At 41.8% G+C, this 16,722-nt stretch overlaps 1 pseudogene across 1 annotated transcript; it reads left to right on the top strand.

The window, feature by feature from the left end:
• Window positions 1–5,890: 5,890 nt before the first annotated feature.
• On the top strand, window positions 5,891–6,702 carry LOC309962900 (MARCKS-related protein-like; annotated as a pseudogene). Its single transcript has one exon. The product of its transcript is annotated as an MARCKS-related protein-like (transcript).
• The last annotated feature ends 10,020 nt before the right edge of the window (window positions 6,703–16,722 follow it).

Genomic DNA, 16,722 nt, shown 5'->3' with positions numbered 1-16,722 from the left:
GGTCTGCCCCAGGCTCCTATGGTATCACAGCTTTGCCTTGGGTCCCAGTGCACATGAAATCTTGTGTGTGCTCTCCAAGAGTGGAATCTGTTTCCCCCTGTCCTGTGGATCTCCTGCACTCAAACCAAGCCAGCCTTCAAAGCCTAATGCTCTAGGGGCTCCTCCTCCTGATGCCAGACCCCCAGGCTAGGGAGCTTGACATGGGGCTCAGAACTCTCATGCCTGTGGGAGAACCTCTGTGATATCATTATTTTACAGTTTGTGGGTCACCCACCCAGCAGGTATGGGTTTTGATTATATTGCAAAAGCACCCCTCCTACTGTCTCCTTGTGGCTTCTTCTTTGTCTTTGAAAAGAATATCTTTTTTGGTAGGTTTGAATCTTTTTTGTTAATGGTTGTTCAGCAGTCAGTTGTGATTTTGGTGTTTTCATGAGAGAAGGTGAGCTCAAGTCCTTCCACCCACCATTGTGTCTCCAACTCTGATAGTTTTTTAAATTATCTGCTCTGTGTTTGTATACATACCTTACTATAGTATAATGGTTAAGAGATTAGGAATACCTGCTTTCACCTCTTCCTTCAAGTCACTTAATTGCTCTAAGCCTCAATTTCCTTATCTAGAAAGTGAGAAACTATCTTATATTAATAAGTGCATTAAATGAGATAATGTAATCAGTGCTTAGAATAATGATTTATTCTAAGCACTCAGTAAGTGATGGCCACTATTAGTAGAAATAAATATTTATATAATGATCCCAAATTAACTGGAACCAAACTGACCAGAAGGGGATGAACTAGTGTACTATTTATTTTTGGCTGAGTTGGGTCTTCGTTGCTGTGTGCAGGCTTTCTCTAGTTGCGGCGAGCAGGGGCTACTCTTCGTTGGAGAGCACAGGCTTCTCATTGCAGTGGCTTCTCTTGTTGCGGAGCAGGGCTCTAGGTACACAGGTTTCAGTAGTTGTGGCACGTGGGCTCAGTCATTGTGGCACACGGGCTTGGTTGCTCCACGGCATGTGGGATGATCTTCCTGGACCAGAGATCGAACCCATGTCCCCTGCATTGGCAGGCGGATTCTTAACGACTGCACCACCAAGGAAGTCCCTAACTAGTGTACTTTTAAAGGAAAGGGGCAATATCAGAAAAAATATCTGTATCAGAAATGTAAAGCAAACTCTAGACAGAGGTCACTTGATGTGCTATCAGTCCCTCACACCTCACGGGCCTGGGAAATGAAAATTCCTATTGCTTCAGTAATCAAAGAAACTATTAGATTCAATATGAAATCATAGAAATTAAGACCTGGAATGAATCTCATATATAGGGCAGCCTTAGACTTTACGATCCACAGTGGAACACTTTTGAAAGTGGAAGGGAATGCTAATCATAGTCACCTTGGTACAACTGGTATAAATCAGGGCTGCCTTGGCAAACTGGGCCATGTGGTCACCCCACTCAGAGGTCATCAACTCTAGTCCCCTGATCTTACAGATGTGTAATTTAAGACCCCAAGTCACATACTACCGATGGCTAAGCAGCATAACTCTGCACCACACCACACTCCCTTCTTTATAATCTTTCCTCCCTCTAGCTAAAGTCTCTGTTTCATGTGTCTTTCACATTTGCTGGAAAGAAAGGTCAAATGACAAGTTAGAGTCAGAGAATGAACCCTGGACACACAAACTTGGATCTGAATCCTAGCTCTGCCACTTGCTCCCTGGAAGGCCACCGACAAGTTATTTTAGTCCTGAGATCTAGTTTTCCTCCACTGCAAAATAGTTACAAGGCTTAAATAAATATACAGACATCAGCAAAATATCTGGCATATGTCAGGCGCTCAGTGAAAGTTCCATTTCCTAATCCTTTCGCTGTCAAACCTAGGCCATATTCAGGAAGGAATTTTCAGTGCATTCAAAAGAGTCTGATAAAATTTAATTACGGAATTCTTAGGAATAAAAAATGCTTTCAAAACTGTCCTTATCTGTTCAAACTGGAACCATTCATTTGGTTCATTCATCCATTCAAGGAATTTTTATTGAGCACTTACAGCTACACCACAATCAAACCAATGTCCCCACCATAATTCTACCGGTCAAATGATCTCTGAGAGGCAGTTAAGGAGGCCAGCATTCCTGTTCCCACCAGGCACGGGTGCTACTTCAGTCACCCAAGCAACAGAGGACTTTCTATTAAGGCGGGAAGTGAATACTTTATTTTCCCCCTCTAAGTAATTATTTGGTTTCTTTTCTCCTTAAACTCAGTGGGTAAATTACATTGATTGATTTTTTTCTTTTAATTCTTAAACCTACAGGAAAATTGGAAAAAAGAAAAGGACTGTATTTTTAAAAAGTTTTGATGGCCAATAAATGATAGGGTTTTGTTGTTGTTTTTGATTAATTTGAAAAGTCAACTCAAGGATTCCCAGCTCCCTAAGCATTCCAATTAACTGAAGCCTTCCTGAATGCATAATTGACAGTGGCCCCTTCTCTGCTGTCTTCCCTACAACCCGGCTTCCCTCCACTCTGAGCACTTGGCACTTAATGTCTATCTCTGGAGCTACATTTAGCATATACATGTGTCTCTTACTGGTAAATGTTTGGAAATGCCCCACCCATCAACATTCTATCACAAATCCCTTTGTCTTAAAATGTTGCTTCCAGTATTACAGAGGCACATTTACAGGAAGCTAATGAAACCAGCTTTGTGACCTCTACTTGCAAGGACTGATCCCTTCTAATTACTCACTTTTATATCAAATATTTAAATTTATGATTGTATGGGGTTTTTTTTAACAATAGAGCACCCTAAATTGTCTAAAGCTTCAGGCCTCACAAAACCTGGATCTGTCCTTGCATTATGGCCCTCCCTAGCTTCTGATGCAGAACCTGAACAAAGTGGATGTCTTAAAAACTTTAAGCCACCAGCTTTCCGTAAGAGTGACATGAGAATCCCAGATAAATATGAGACAGCAAAAGTGTTTGCCTCCTCTCTACTCATAGAGTGGCCTATAGATATCAATATTTCTAAAATCATTCAGTCATTGCACTGCCCACATTGCATTATTGTCAGTTAAAGGTCCCACAATGTCACCTATCTAGGAAAACATGTTCGACTTTTTTTTTTTTTTTTTTTTTGCGGTACGTGGGCCTCTTACTGTTGTGGTCTCTCCCGTTGTGGAGCACAGGCTCCGGACGCGCAGGCCCAGTGACCATGGCTCATGGGCCCAGCCGCTCCGCGGCATGTGGGATCCTCCCGGACTGGGGCACGAACCCGTGTCCCCTGCATCGGCAGGCAGACTCCCAACCACTGCGCCACCAGGGAGGCCCCCATGTTCGACTTTTGAGGTGCCTGGGAAACAAGTCTGGATGTTATTAGACATCGAGCTCAAATTTAACTTAAATCTTGACCAGGAAGATGCCTGTCAGAATACCTGTAATACCCATCATGGACTTAACACAAATGTGTCTTAGTCAAGAGTAATTCCCACCCTTTTCCTGTTTTCTGTTTTCTTAAGTTAGTAAGTTAAAGGTCACCTGTGAAAATGCTATCTATTTCAGATAGGTCCCTGAAACAAATAGCAGATAATTGAGAAAACCCTAATGCTTTATGGACCTACTGTATTCCCCTAGGTGCATTTTCACATTTATTCATTTAAATCATCAACAAACACTGATAAACTATGATTTATTGGACTTCCCTGGTGGCGCAGTGGTTAAGAATCTGCCTGCCAATGCAGGGGACACGGGTTTGAGCCCTGGTCCGGGAAGATCCCACATGCCACGTGCACCAAAACTATTGAGCCTGTGCTCTACAGCCCGTGAACCACAACTACTGAGCCCGCGAGCTGCAACTACTGAAGCCTGTGTGCTGCAACTACTGAAACCCGCATGCCTGGAGCCCATGCTCTGCAACAAGAGAAGCCACCGCAATGAGAAGCCCGCGCGCCGCAACGAAGAATAGGCCCCGCTCACCTCAACTAGAGAAAGCCCACGCACAGCAATGAAGATCCAACGTGGCCAAAAACAAATAATTAATTTTAAAAAACTATGATTTATTAAGCGTTGGAAATACAAAGATCTGCATTGTACAATAGGAAATACTAGTCCTAGAACCAAAGAGGTGAGTTTAAATTCTAGATCCAACAAGAACTTCAGCCAGTAGGCACAACCTCATTCTACCACTGGTTCTGGAATGCTCCTCACAGCTAACACAGGTCTGTTTGGTTGGCTGTGTGCATGAAAGGAAAATTCCCCCTTGATGCTTACTGCTTAGACGTACTCTTGGAGCCAAAAGAATGGATAGGTCCCAAATGAAGCCACCGTGGAAAAATGGAAAAACTTAGCTAACACAGTGGTGTAAACATGGTAAGTTTATACCATCAATACACTCCTCTTAATTTACTTATCTGGATGATGACACTTATCTATTGTCTTTATTTTTCATATAACTACCACAAATTATTGATCATCTACTATATACTACAAAGTGTGCCAAGGTCTTTGCAAATATGTTATTTGCAAATATTACATGTGTTATTATGAACCTCTGTGACTTTACATGTGGTGAAATCAAAATTAGAAATTTACCTGAAGCCACTTATCTTGAATGGATCCAGAAGTCAAACTCAAGGCTGAGTAAATACATTTGAATGAGGAGACATAATATCATTGTCCACTTTTTCTTTGCCAGTTTTAAAAAATACTTATATTTCATAGAAGCAAGGACATTTTAATAAGCCAAAGCAAGGGAAGACCTGATCTTAGAAAAAAAGACAGACTCAAGCAAACACCTCGACCCTCCTCACTCCACTCCACAGTGTGGCACTGGATCTAGGGTGGTCAGGACCTGGGTAAAGACTTGAGCTAAGGACTTAGAGGCAGCCCAGGACATAGTCCAGGTGGGGCGGTGGCAGCCACTGTTGGTGCTCACTCAAAGCAGCACTCCAGAAGCAGCTCAAACTTCTGACAGCAACGTGGCTGTCCAGATTTTCCACAGCTGCCTCACTGCATGCCCCAGCCCAAGCTGAGCCAATGCTCTGGCCCCGCTCCAGTCCCACTCACTCCATGGCAGCACAGCACTAGATCTGGGGCAGCCAAGACCAGGGAAAAGATGCAACCATGGGCTGCATCGAGCAGAGCTGCAGACTTCTACACAGGCAACACACTGGTCCTCTATAACAGCACAAGCCCCACTTGCTTCAGCACTCCCCTCCTTCGGGGCAAAGGTCCCAGTGCGGGAGAAGGAAAAATACACACTTAAACAGAACAGAGCCAATGCAAGCCTGACCCTCAGGGCTTCTGCTCCAGCAACTAGGGATCAGACCCCGCCCCTGACAGGACGATGACAGCCAGCGAGCAGAGAGGAAGTCTCACCTCAAACTGTGAGGCTCTAGCTCCTCCATCACCAGCCACACTGCCTACCAAGGTGACAGCAACCAGCACAACCTGACGAAAGACATGACTGGCATCCATATAACTTCCAGCCTTCCCACCAAAGGCACTGGGCACACGCGCTCTGCATAGGGAGGCTTCCACATGAGAACACCTCTTTAAGACCACAATAGGTAACGGTTTACCTAAATTCATAGACAGAGAAAGTTAAGTAAAATGAAAAGGAAAAGGAACTACCCTCAATTGAAAGAACAAGAGAAAACCCTGAAAAAATAATGAAACAGAAATAAACAATTTACCAGATAAAAAATTCAAAACAGGGTGGTATTCTGGCACAGAGTGGGGCCGGCACAGCTAGTGGGAGGGGGGCATGGAGTGGGGCCCCTTCCCTCAGCCACGAGTCCCACCCCATCCCCCCCCCCCGCCGGTGAGGCCCACCTGACCAAACTATCTCCTGTGGCACAAGCCCAGGGTGGCTCCAGGCGCCCCTCCATCAGAACCCCACCATGGGCAGCCAGAGCTCCAAGGCTCCCCAGGGCAATGTAACTGCCAAGGAGGCAGCAGGCACTTCCCCTGCAAAGGTCAATGGACAGGAGAACGGCCACAAGAACGGCTGCGTGAAAAGCAGCGGAGACTTATCCCCCAAAGGTGAAGGGGAGTCGCCCCCTCCCCCATGAATGGAACAGAGGAGGCAGCTGGGGCCACTGGCATTGCCATCAAGCCAGCACCCCCTAGCCAGGGCGCTGAGGCCAAGGGGGAGGAGACCCCCAAGAAGAAGAAGACATTCTCTTTCAAGAAGCCTTCCAAATTGAGTGGCCTGGCCTTCAGGAGAAATTGGAAGCCGGGGGGCGAGGGGGGGATGATCTGTCTGCCTCGCCACCCACAGAGGAAGGGCAGGAGCGGGGGGAGTCGGTGCCTGCAGCGAGGAAGGCACTGCCCAGGGAGGGAAGGTTGCCGCTACCCGAGAGCCAGGAGCCCCAGGCCAAAGGAGCAGAGGCTGGTGCTGCCTCCAAGGGAGGAGACACAGAAGAGGCAGGGCCCCAGGCACAGAGCCATCCACTGCTCGGGCCGGAGAGTGGCCCTACACTAGCGGGCAGGCAGAATGAGTAGCTGGGTGGGGGCAGATGGGTGATCTCTAAGTTGTCCTTGCTGTCCTTGTGGTCACTGCCTGGACCTGGTGCCCTGGTTGCCTTCCTGTGCCCAGAAGGGAAGGGGCTGTTGCCCCCTAGCCACGTTCCCTCTCCTCCTCTCCCTCTTGTGGATTCTCCCATCATCCATCTGGTCTTCCTCTTAAGGCAGTTGAAGATGGTCCCTTGCAGTTTCCTAAGTTAGGTTAGTGATGTGAAATGCTCCTGCCCCTGGCCCTACCTCCTTCCCTGTCCCCATCCATGCAGAAGGCAATTGCTGGTTTTCGTCCCCAATTCTTTTCCAGGCAGGTTTTGTTTACTCCCCAAATCCTTGAGCCAGAGGTGGGGGTGCCTACACTCCCAAACCCTGAGTGTCCAGCCTTCCCCTGCTGAGTTTGTAATCTCTTGTGCTGTGCCTAGTGGCCCCTGGGCTGGGGAGGACACTGCCCCTGTCTGGGTTTTTATAAATGCCTTACTCAAGTTCAAACCTCCAGCTTGTGAATCAACTGTCACTTTTTTGACTTGGTAAGCAAGTATTAAGCTTTGGGGTGGTGGGGAGGTCTGTAATGGGAAACAACTTCTTGTCTTTTTTTTTCCCCTCTCAGTGTTGTAAATTACTTTTAATGGCCAAACTCCAGATGTGTACTTTTTTTTTCCTAACTGCTAAAACCATTTTCTTCCACCTGGTTTTACTATAACATCTGGAAAAGGAATATATGTCATCCCTTTACAAAAAAAAGTTCAAAACATTAGTAATAAAAATGCTAATCAAATTAGGGAAGAGAATTGATCTAAACATAAATCATTTTAACAAGGAACTAGAAAATATAAAAGACCCAATCAAAAATAGATAATTCAATATATGAAATAAAAAAACACTCTAGAAGCTATGAATATCAGACTAAATGACACAGAAAAACACATAAGTGATTTGGAAGATAAAATAATGAAAATCACCCAATCAGAATAGCAGACAGAAAAACAAATGAAGGAGAAAAAAAACGAAAGTAACATATGAGATCTCTGGAATAATATTAAACCCACCAACATTCACACTATAGGGGTTCCAGAATAAGAGAGAGAAGGGTATAGAAAATGTATTTGAAGACATTATGGCTGAAAACTTCCTAAAACTAAAGAAGGAAACATATATCTAGTTACAGGAGGCACAGAGGGTCCCAAACAAGATGATACCAAATAGACCCACATCAAGACATACCATAATTAAAATGGCAAAAATTAAAGATAAAGAGAATTCTAAAGGGAGCAAGAGAAAATCAAAGAGTCATGTACAAGGGAATTTCCATAAGGTTATCAGCTGATTTCTCTGCAGACACTTTGCAGGCCAGAAGGGAGTGGCATGATATATTCAAACTCCTGAAAGGGAAAAACCTGCAACCTAGCATACTCTACCCAGCAAGATTATCCTTTAGAATAGAAGGAGAGATAAAGAACTTCTCAGACAAGCAAAAACTAAAAGAATTCAGCAATACTAAACCTACCCTAAAAGAAACCTTGAAGGATCTTCTCTAAATGGAAAAGAAGAATCTAGAGGAAAGGGTAAATCTCATTAGGAAAGGCAGATATATAGCAAGAATTGAAGATTACTTGAATAAGCCAGTATGTAGATTATAACACAAAAAATTGTAAAAGCAACTATAACTACAACAAACTGTTAAAGGGATAAGCATGAAGATGACATTTAAAAAAACAAAATGTGGGGAAGGAGAGTAAAAAATGTAGATGTTTTAGAATGTGTTTGAACTTAAATGACCATAAGTTTAAATTAAGTAGATATAATTATGGGTCAACATATATGAACCCCATGGTAACCACAAATGGAAAACCTACAATGGATACACAAAAAAAACAAAAAGAAAGGAACAGAAGCATACTACTAAAGAAATTTATCAAACCACATGGGAAAAAACAAAAAGAAGAAATGAACAGAAAAGGACTACAAAAACAAGTGGAAAACAAATAATAAAATGGCAATAAGTACATTCCTATCAACAATTACTTTAAATATCAACAGACTAAATGCTCCAATCAAAAGACATATGGTGGGCTTCCCTGGTGGCACAGTGGTTGAGAGTCCACCTGCCGATGCAGGGGACACGAGTTCGTGCCCCGGTCCGGGCAGATCCCACATGCCACAGAGCAGCTAGGCCCGTGAGCCATGGCCACTGAGCCTGTGCATCCAGAGCCTGTGCTCCGCAATGGGAGAGGCCACAACAGTGTGAGGCCTGTGTACCGAAAAAAAAAAAAAAAAAGACATATGGTGGCTGACTAGATTAAAAAAAAAAAGACCCTTCAACATGTTGCCTACAAGAGACTTACTTCAGGGTTAAAGACACACATAGACTGAAAGTGAGGGGATGGAAAAAGATATTTCACATGAATGGAAATGACAAGAAAGCAGGGGTAGCAATACTCATGTCAGACAAAATGGACTTTAAAACAAAGGCTATAACAAAAGACAAAGAAGAGCATTATATAATGATAAAGGGATCAATACAAGAAGAGGACATTACACTTCTTAACATATATGCACCCAATATAGGAGCACCTAAAGCAAATATTAACAGACATAAAGGGAGAAACTGACAATAATACAATAATAGTAGGGGACTTTAACACTCCACTTAGATCAATGGACAGGTCATCCAGACAGAACATCAATAAGGCAACAGCACTTAAATGACACAACAGACCAGTTGGCAGGGAGATCAGCTTGGTGCTTTGTGACCACCTAGAGGGGTGGGATAGGGAGGGTGGGAGGGAGGGAGACGCAAGAGGGAAGAGATATGGGGATATATGTATATGTGTGACTGTATCACTTTGTTATAAAGCAGAAACTAACACACCACTGTAAAGCAATTACACTCCAATAAAGATGTTAAAAAAAAATGGAGGGGTACTTAAGCAAAATAAAAACCATTCGACAAAAAAAAAAAAAAAAAAAATAGACCAGTTGGATTGAATAGATTTATCTACAAGACATTTCATCCCCAAACAGCAGAATACACAATCTTTTCAACTGCACATGCAATGTTCTCCAAGATAGACCACATACTATCCTGAAGAACATACTGGGATACTAGGGCACGAAACAAGCCTCAACAAATTTAAGAGGATAGAAATTATATCAAGCATTTTTTCTGACTATAATGGTATGAAACTAGAAATCAACTACATAAAGAAAAATGGAAAAAGAACAAACATGTGGGGACTAAACTACATGCTACTAAAAAAACAATGGGTCAGTGAAATCAAAGAGGAAATCAGAAAATACCCCAAGACAAATGAAAATGGAAACACAGCTTTCCAAAATCTATGGGATGTAGCAAAAGCAGTTCTAAGAGGAAAGTTTATAGCAATACAGGCCGTCCTAAATAAACAAGAAAAATCTCAAATAATCAACCTAAACTACCACCTAAAAGAATTAGAAAAATAAAAAACAAAGCCCAAAGTCAGCAAAAGGAAGGAAATAATAAAGATCAGAGAGGAAATAAATAAACAGAGATAGAAAACAACAGAAAATATCAGTGAAACCAAGAGCTGGGTTTTTGAAAAGATAAACAGAATTGAAAAACCTTTAGCCAGGCTCACCAGGAAGAAAAGAGGACTCAAACAGAATAAGAAGAGAAATTACAACCAATACTACAGAGATATAAAAAATCATAACAGAATACTACAAACAGTTACATGCCAACAAATGGGACAACCTAGAAGAAATGGACAAATTTCTAGAAACATATGGCTTGCCAAGACTGAATCAAGAGGAAACAGACAATTTGAAAATACTGATCACTAGAAGTGAAATTGAATTTTTAATTCAAAAACTCCCAGCAAACAAAATTCCAGGATGGGACAGCATCACAGATAATTCCACCAAAATATAAAGAAGAACTAATACATATCCTTCTCAAACTATTCCAAAACAATTGAAGAGTATGGAACACACCCAAATTCATTCCATGAGACCACTATTACCCTGATACCAAAACCAAACACACTACAAAAAAAGAAAATTACTGGCTAATATCTTTGATGAATATAGATGCAAAAATCCTCAACTAAATGTTAGCAAACTGAATCAAACAATACATAAAAAGGATCATACACCATGATCAAGTTAGATTTATTCCAGGGTCAATATTCCCAAATCAATCAACATGATATACCACAATAACAAAAGGAAGGATAAAAATCACATGATCATCTCAATAGACAAGAAAAAGCATTTGATAAAACCCAACATCCATTCATGAGAAAAACTCTCATCAAAGTGGGTATAACAGGAGCATATCTCAAAATAATAAAGGCTATTTATAACAAAGCCACAACCAACATCATACATAATGATGAAAACTAAACTTCCCACTAAACTCAGGAACAAGACAAGGATGCCCACTCTCACCACTTCTTTTTAACATAGAATTGGAAGTCCTAGCCACAACAATAAGACATGAAAAAGAAATAAAAGGTATCCAAATTGGAAGGGAAAAAAGTAAAGCTGTCACTATTTGCAGATGACATGATACTCTGTATAGAAAACCCTAAAGCTTCCACCCAAAAACCATTAGAACTAATAAATGAATTCAGCAAGGTCACAGGATACAAGATTAATGTATAAAAATCTGTTACATTTCTATACACTAATAACAAAATATCAGAAAGTTAAAAAAAAAATCTCATTTAAAATCTCACCAAAGAGAATAAAATACCTAGGAATAAACTTAACCAAGGAGGTGAAAGACCTATACTCTGAAAAGTTTTGATGAAGGAAATTGAAGATGATATAAAGAGGAAAGATATCCCATGCTCTTGGATTGGAAGAATACTGTTAAAATGGCCATTCTGCCCAAAGCAATCTACAGATTTAATGGAATCCCTATCAAAATACCCATGACATTTTTCACAGAAGAAGAACAAATAATCCTAAAATTCATATGAAACCACAAAAGACCCTGAAAATAATCTTGAGGAAAAAGAACAAAGCTGGAGGCATAACCCTCCCAGATTTCAGACTATACCACATAGCTACAGTAATCAAAAAAGTATGGTACTGGCACAAAAACAGACCCGTGAATCAATGGAACAGTATAAAGCCCAGAAATAAACCCATGCACCTATAGTCAATTAATCTACAACAAAGAAGGCAAGAATATACAGTGGAGGAAAGACAACCTCTTCAACAAGTGGTGCTGGGAAAACTGGACAGCCACCAATGAGATTAGAGTATCCCCTCACACCAAATAAAACAATAAACTCAAAATGGTTTAAAAACCTAAATGTAAGAATGAAAACCAAAAAAATCCTAGAAGAGAACAGAGGCAGAACACTCTTTGCCATATAAATTATAGCAAAAACAAATGAGACCTAATTAAATTTAAAAGCTTTTGCACAGCAAAGGACACAACAAAAAAACAACCTATGGAATGGGAGAAAATATTTGCAAATGATGTGACTGACAAGGGATTAATATCCAAAATATGTAAACAGAGAATACAATTCAATATCAGAAAAACAAACACCCAATCAAAAAACAGAAAGATCTGAATATTTTTCCAAAACAGACATACAGATGGCTAACCGGCACAAGAAAAGATGTTCAACACCACTAATTACTAGAGAAATGCAAATCAAAACCACAATGAGGTATCACCTCACACCTGTCAGAATGGCTATCATCAAAAAGTCTACAAACAACAAATGTTGGAGAGTATGTGGAGAGAAGGGAACCCTTGTACACTGTTGGTAGGAATGTAAATTGGTGCAGCCACTATGGAAAACAGTATTAAGGTTCCTCAAAAAACTAAAAATGGAGGCAGAGTCAAGATGGCAGTGTGGGAAGACACAGAGTTAGCGTCTCCCCACAACTAGGGTGCCTGCCGGCCGCTGGTGAGGGACTCTGATGCCCAAGGAGGTGGGAGGAACCCCAAAGTGAACAAGTAGGATGTAGGGGGACTGAGGGGGGAGGAAAAGTGGAGGCCAGACAGGATTGGCGTCCCTGAGGCTGGGGAGATTAGAAGAGGCAGGCGGAAGGAACTCTCCGGGAAGAGTGGGAGAGAAGCGAAGGCAATTGCCCCACCCATTCGGGCCCGGGGAGCCTGCGGAGTTCCCAGGTCGATCCCCGGCCCTCCAAGGCCCCCTCCAGGCCGTGTGGGTACTTGAGGGCATAGGATGGAGGTCAGGGTGATCAGGAGAGGCAGGCAGGAAGAGCCACCCTGAGGAACAGGAGAGGAGGGAGGGAAACTGCCCTGCCCACTTGGGCACAGGGAGCCTGCTGAGATCCCAGGCCAGTCCCCTGCCCTCCAAGCCCTCCCCCTCCCCCCTGGCCGCACTGGTCCTGGGGGCATAGGAGGGAGGCCTGGGAGATCAGCAGAGGGAGCCGGGAGGGGCCCTCCCAGACCAGAGGAGCAGGAGAGGAGGGCATATGCCCTGCCCACTCAAGCCCAGGAAGCCTACTGGGCCCCAAGTGAGGTCCCCTGCTCTCTGAGACCAGGGCTGGGGGTCACGCCTGGGCACCTTCTGTTCCTTGAGCTTAAGCCCAAACCCCCACAGCCCCCAGGGCCTTTTGCAGCCATGTGGGTCCTGAGCATTGGCCCTGCCCACAGCCCAAAACTCGACCTTGCTTAGGCCCCGCCCTCCACAGCCAAGGCCTTTTCCCCTTGTTTTTTTTTTCTTTTCTTTTCCCTCCTCCTCTTTTTTCCTATTGTGGTACTGATGTACCTTCCAGTTGTTGATTCGTCTATACTTTTATTTTTACATTCTTTCTAACATATCTGATAGTTTCCTAGTCTAATTTTATTTTTTACTTTGATATTGTTTCTTTTTTTGCCACCCCACGCAGCTTGCAGGATCTTGGTTATCGAGCCCACGGTTGGGCCAAAGCTCCGGCAGTGGGAGCTCCGAGTCCAAACCACTGGACTAACAGAGAACCTCAGACCCAAGGGAATACTCATCAGAGTGAGGTCTCCTGGAGTTTGGAGCTCCTCATCCCAGCACCAAGACCCAGCTCTACCCAATAGCCTACAAACTCCAGTGTTGGAAGCCTCAGGCTAAACAACCAGTAAGACAGGAACACAATCCCACTCATTAAAAAAAAAAAATTAGACGGCAAAAAAATGTCACAGATTAAGGAGCAGGTAAAAACCTCCAAGACCAAATAAATGAAGAGGAAATAGGCAGTCTACCTGAAAAAGGATTCAGAGTAATGATAGTAAAGATGATCCAGAATCTAGGAAATAGAATGGAAGCACAGATTGAGAAAATACAAGAAATGTTTAACAAAGATGTAGAAGAAATAAAGAACAAACAAACACAGGTGAACAACACAATAACTGAAATGAAAAATACACTAGAAGGATTCAATAACAGAAAAACTGAGGCAGAAGAACAAATAACTGAGCTGGAACACAAAATGATGGAAATAACTGCTGAGGAGCAGAATAAAGAAAAAAGAATGAAATGAATTGAAGATAGTCTCAGAGACTTCTGAGACAACACTAATTGCACCAACATTCGAATTATAGGGGTCCCAGAAGAAGAAGAGAAAAAGAAACAGTCTGAGAAAATATTTGAAGAGATTGTAGTTGAAAACTTCCCTGACACGGGAAAGGAAATAGTCACCCAAGTCCAGGAAGCACAGAGAGTCTCATACAGGATAAACCTAGGAAAAACACACCAACACACATATTAATCAAACTAACAAAAATTAAATTCAAAGAAAAAATATTAAAAGCAGCAAGGGAAAAACAAAAAATAACACACAAAGGAATTCCCATAAGGTTATCAGCTGAGTTTCCAGCGGAAACTCTGCAGGCCAGAAGGGAGTGGCAGGATATACTTAAACTGATGAAAGAGAAAAACCTACAACCAAGATTACCCAGCAAGGATCTCATTCAGATTCAATGGAGAAGTCAAGCTTTTCAGACAAACAAAAGCTAAGAGAATTCAGCACCACCAAACCAGCTCTACAACAATGCTAAAAAAACTTCTCTAAGTGGGAAACACAAGAGAAGAAAAAGACCCACAAAAACAAACCCCCCAAAACTAAGAAAATGGTAATAGGAACATACATATCGATAATAACCTGAATGTAAATGGATTAAATGTCCCACCAAAAGACACAGGCTCACTGAATGGATACAAAAACAAGACCCTTATACATGTTGTCTACAAGAGACCCACTTCAGACCTAGGGACACATACAGACTGAAAGTGAAGGGATGGAAAAAGATATTCCATGCAAATGGAAATCAAAAGAAAGCTGGAGGCTTTCCCTGGTGGCACAGTGGTTGAGAATCTGCCTGCCAATGCAGGGGACACGGGTTCGAGCCCTGGTCTGGGAAGATCCCACATGCCGCAGAGCAGCTGGGCCCGTGAGCCACAACTACTGAGCCTGCACACCTGGAGCCTGTGCTTTGCAACAAGAGAGGCCACGATAGTGAGAGGCCTGTGCACCGCAATGAAGAGTGACCCCCGCTTGCCACAACTAGAGAAAGCCCTCGCACAGAAACGAAGACCCAACACAGCCATAAATAAATAAATAAATAAATATTTTTAAAAAAGAAAGCTGGAGTAGCAATACTCATATCAGATAAAATAGACTTTAAAATAAAGCCTGTTACAAGAGATAAGGAGGGACACTACATAATGATCGAAGGATCAGTCCAAGAATAAGATGTAACATTAATAAATGTTCATGCACCCAACATAGAAGCACCTCAATACGTAAGGCAAATGCTAACGACCAAGAAATGAGAAATCAACAATAACACAATAATAGTAGGGGACTTTAACACCCCACCTACACCAACAGACAGATCATCCAAACAGAAAATAAATAAGGAAACACAAGCTTTAAATGACACAATAGACCAGATAGATCTAATTGATATTTATAGAACATTCCACTCAAAAGTGGCAGAATACACTCTCTTCTCACATGCACATGGAACATTCTCCAAGATAGATCACATCTTGGGTCACAAGTCAAGCCTCAGAAAATTTAAGAAAACTGAAATCGTATCAAGCATCTTCTCTGACCACAACGCTATGAGACTGGAAATCAATTACATGAAAAAAACTGTAAAAAACACAAATACATGGAGGCTAAACAGTGTGCTACTAAATAACCAAGAGATCACTGAAGAAATCAAAGAGGAAATTAAAAAATACACAGAAACAAATGATGATGAAAACACGACAACCCAAAACCTGTGGGACATAGCAAAAGCAGTTCTAAGAGGGAAGTTTATAGCAATTCAATCTCACCTCAAGAAACAAGAAAAATCTCAAATAAACAATCTAACCCTACACTTAAAACAACTAGAGAAAGAAGAACAAAGAAAACCCAAAGTCAGTAGAAGGAAACAAATCATAAAGATCAGAAATAAACAAAACAGAAACGAAGACTACAAAAGCAAAGATCAATAAAACTAAAAGCTGGTTCTTTGAGAAGATAAACAAAATTGATAAACCCTTAGCCAGACTCATCAAGAAAAAAGGGAGAGGACTCAAATCAATAAAATTAGAAATGAAAAAGGAGAAATCACAAATGACACTGCAGAAATACAAAGGATTTTAAGAGACTACTACGCACAATTATATGCCAATAAAATGGACAACCACAAAGAAATGGACAAACTCTTGGAAAGGTACAATTTTCCAAGATTGAACCAGGAAGAATTAGAAAATATAAGCAGACCTATCACAAGTAATGAAATTGAAAGTGTCATTAAAAATCTTCCAACAAACAAAAGTCCAGGACCAGATGGCTTCACAGGCGAATTCTATCAAACATTTAGAGAAGAGATAACACCAATCTTTCTCAAACTCTTCCAAAAAATTGCAGAGGAAGGAACACTGCCAAATTCATTCTACGAAGCTACCATCACCCTGATACCAAAACCAGAAAAAGATATCCTAAAAAAAGAAAAGTATAGACCAATATCACTGATGTATATAGATGCAAAAATCCTCAACAAAATACTAGCAAACAAATTCCAACAGCACATTAAAAGGATCATACACCATGATCAAGTGGGATGTATCCCAGGGATGCAAGGATTCTTCAATACACGCAAATCGATCAATGTGACAGACCATATTAACAAACTGAAGAATAAAAACCGTATGATCATCTCAATAGATGCAGAAAAATCTTTTGACAAAATTCAACACCCATTTACGATAAAAAC

This window comes from Leucopleurus acutus (assembly GCF_964270905.1).
Source record: "Leucopleurus acutus genome assembly, chromosome: 6".
In the NCBI taxonomy this organism is placed as follows: domain Eukaryota; kingdom Metazoa; phylum Chordata; class Mammalia; order Artiodactyla; family Delphinidae; genus Leucopleurus; species Leucopleurus acutus.
This window is presented reverse-complemented; position numbering and strand designations above follow the sequence as displayed.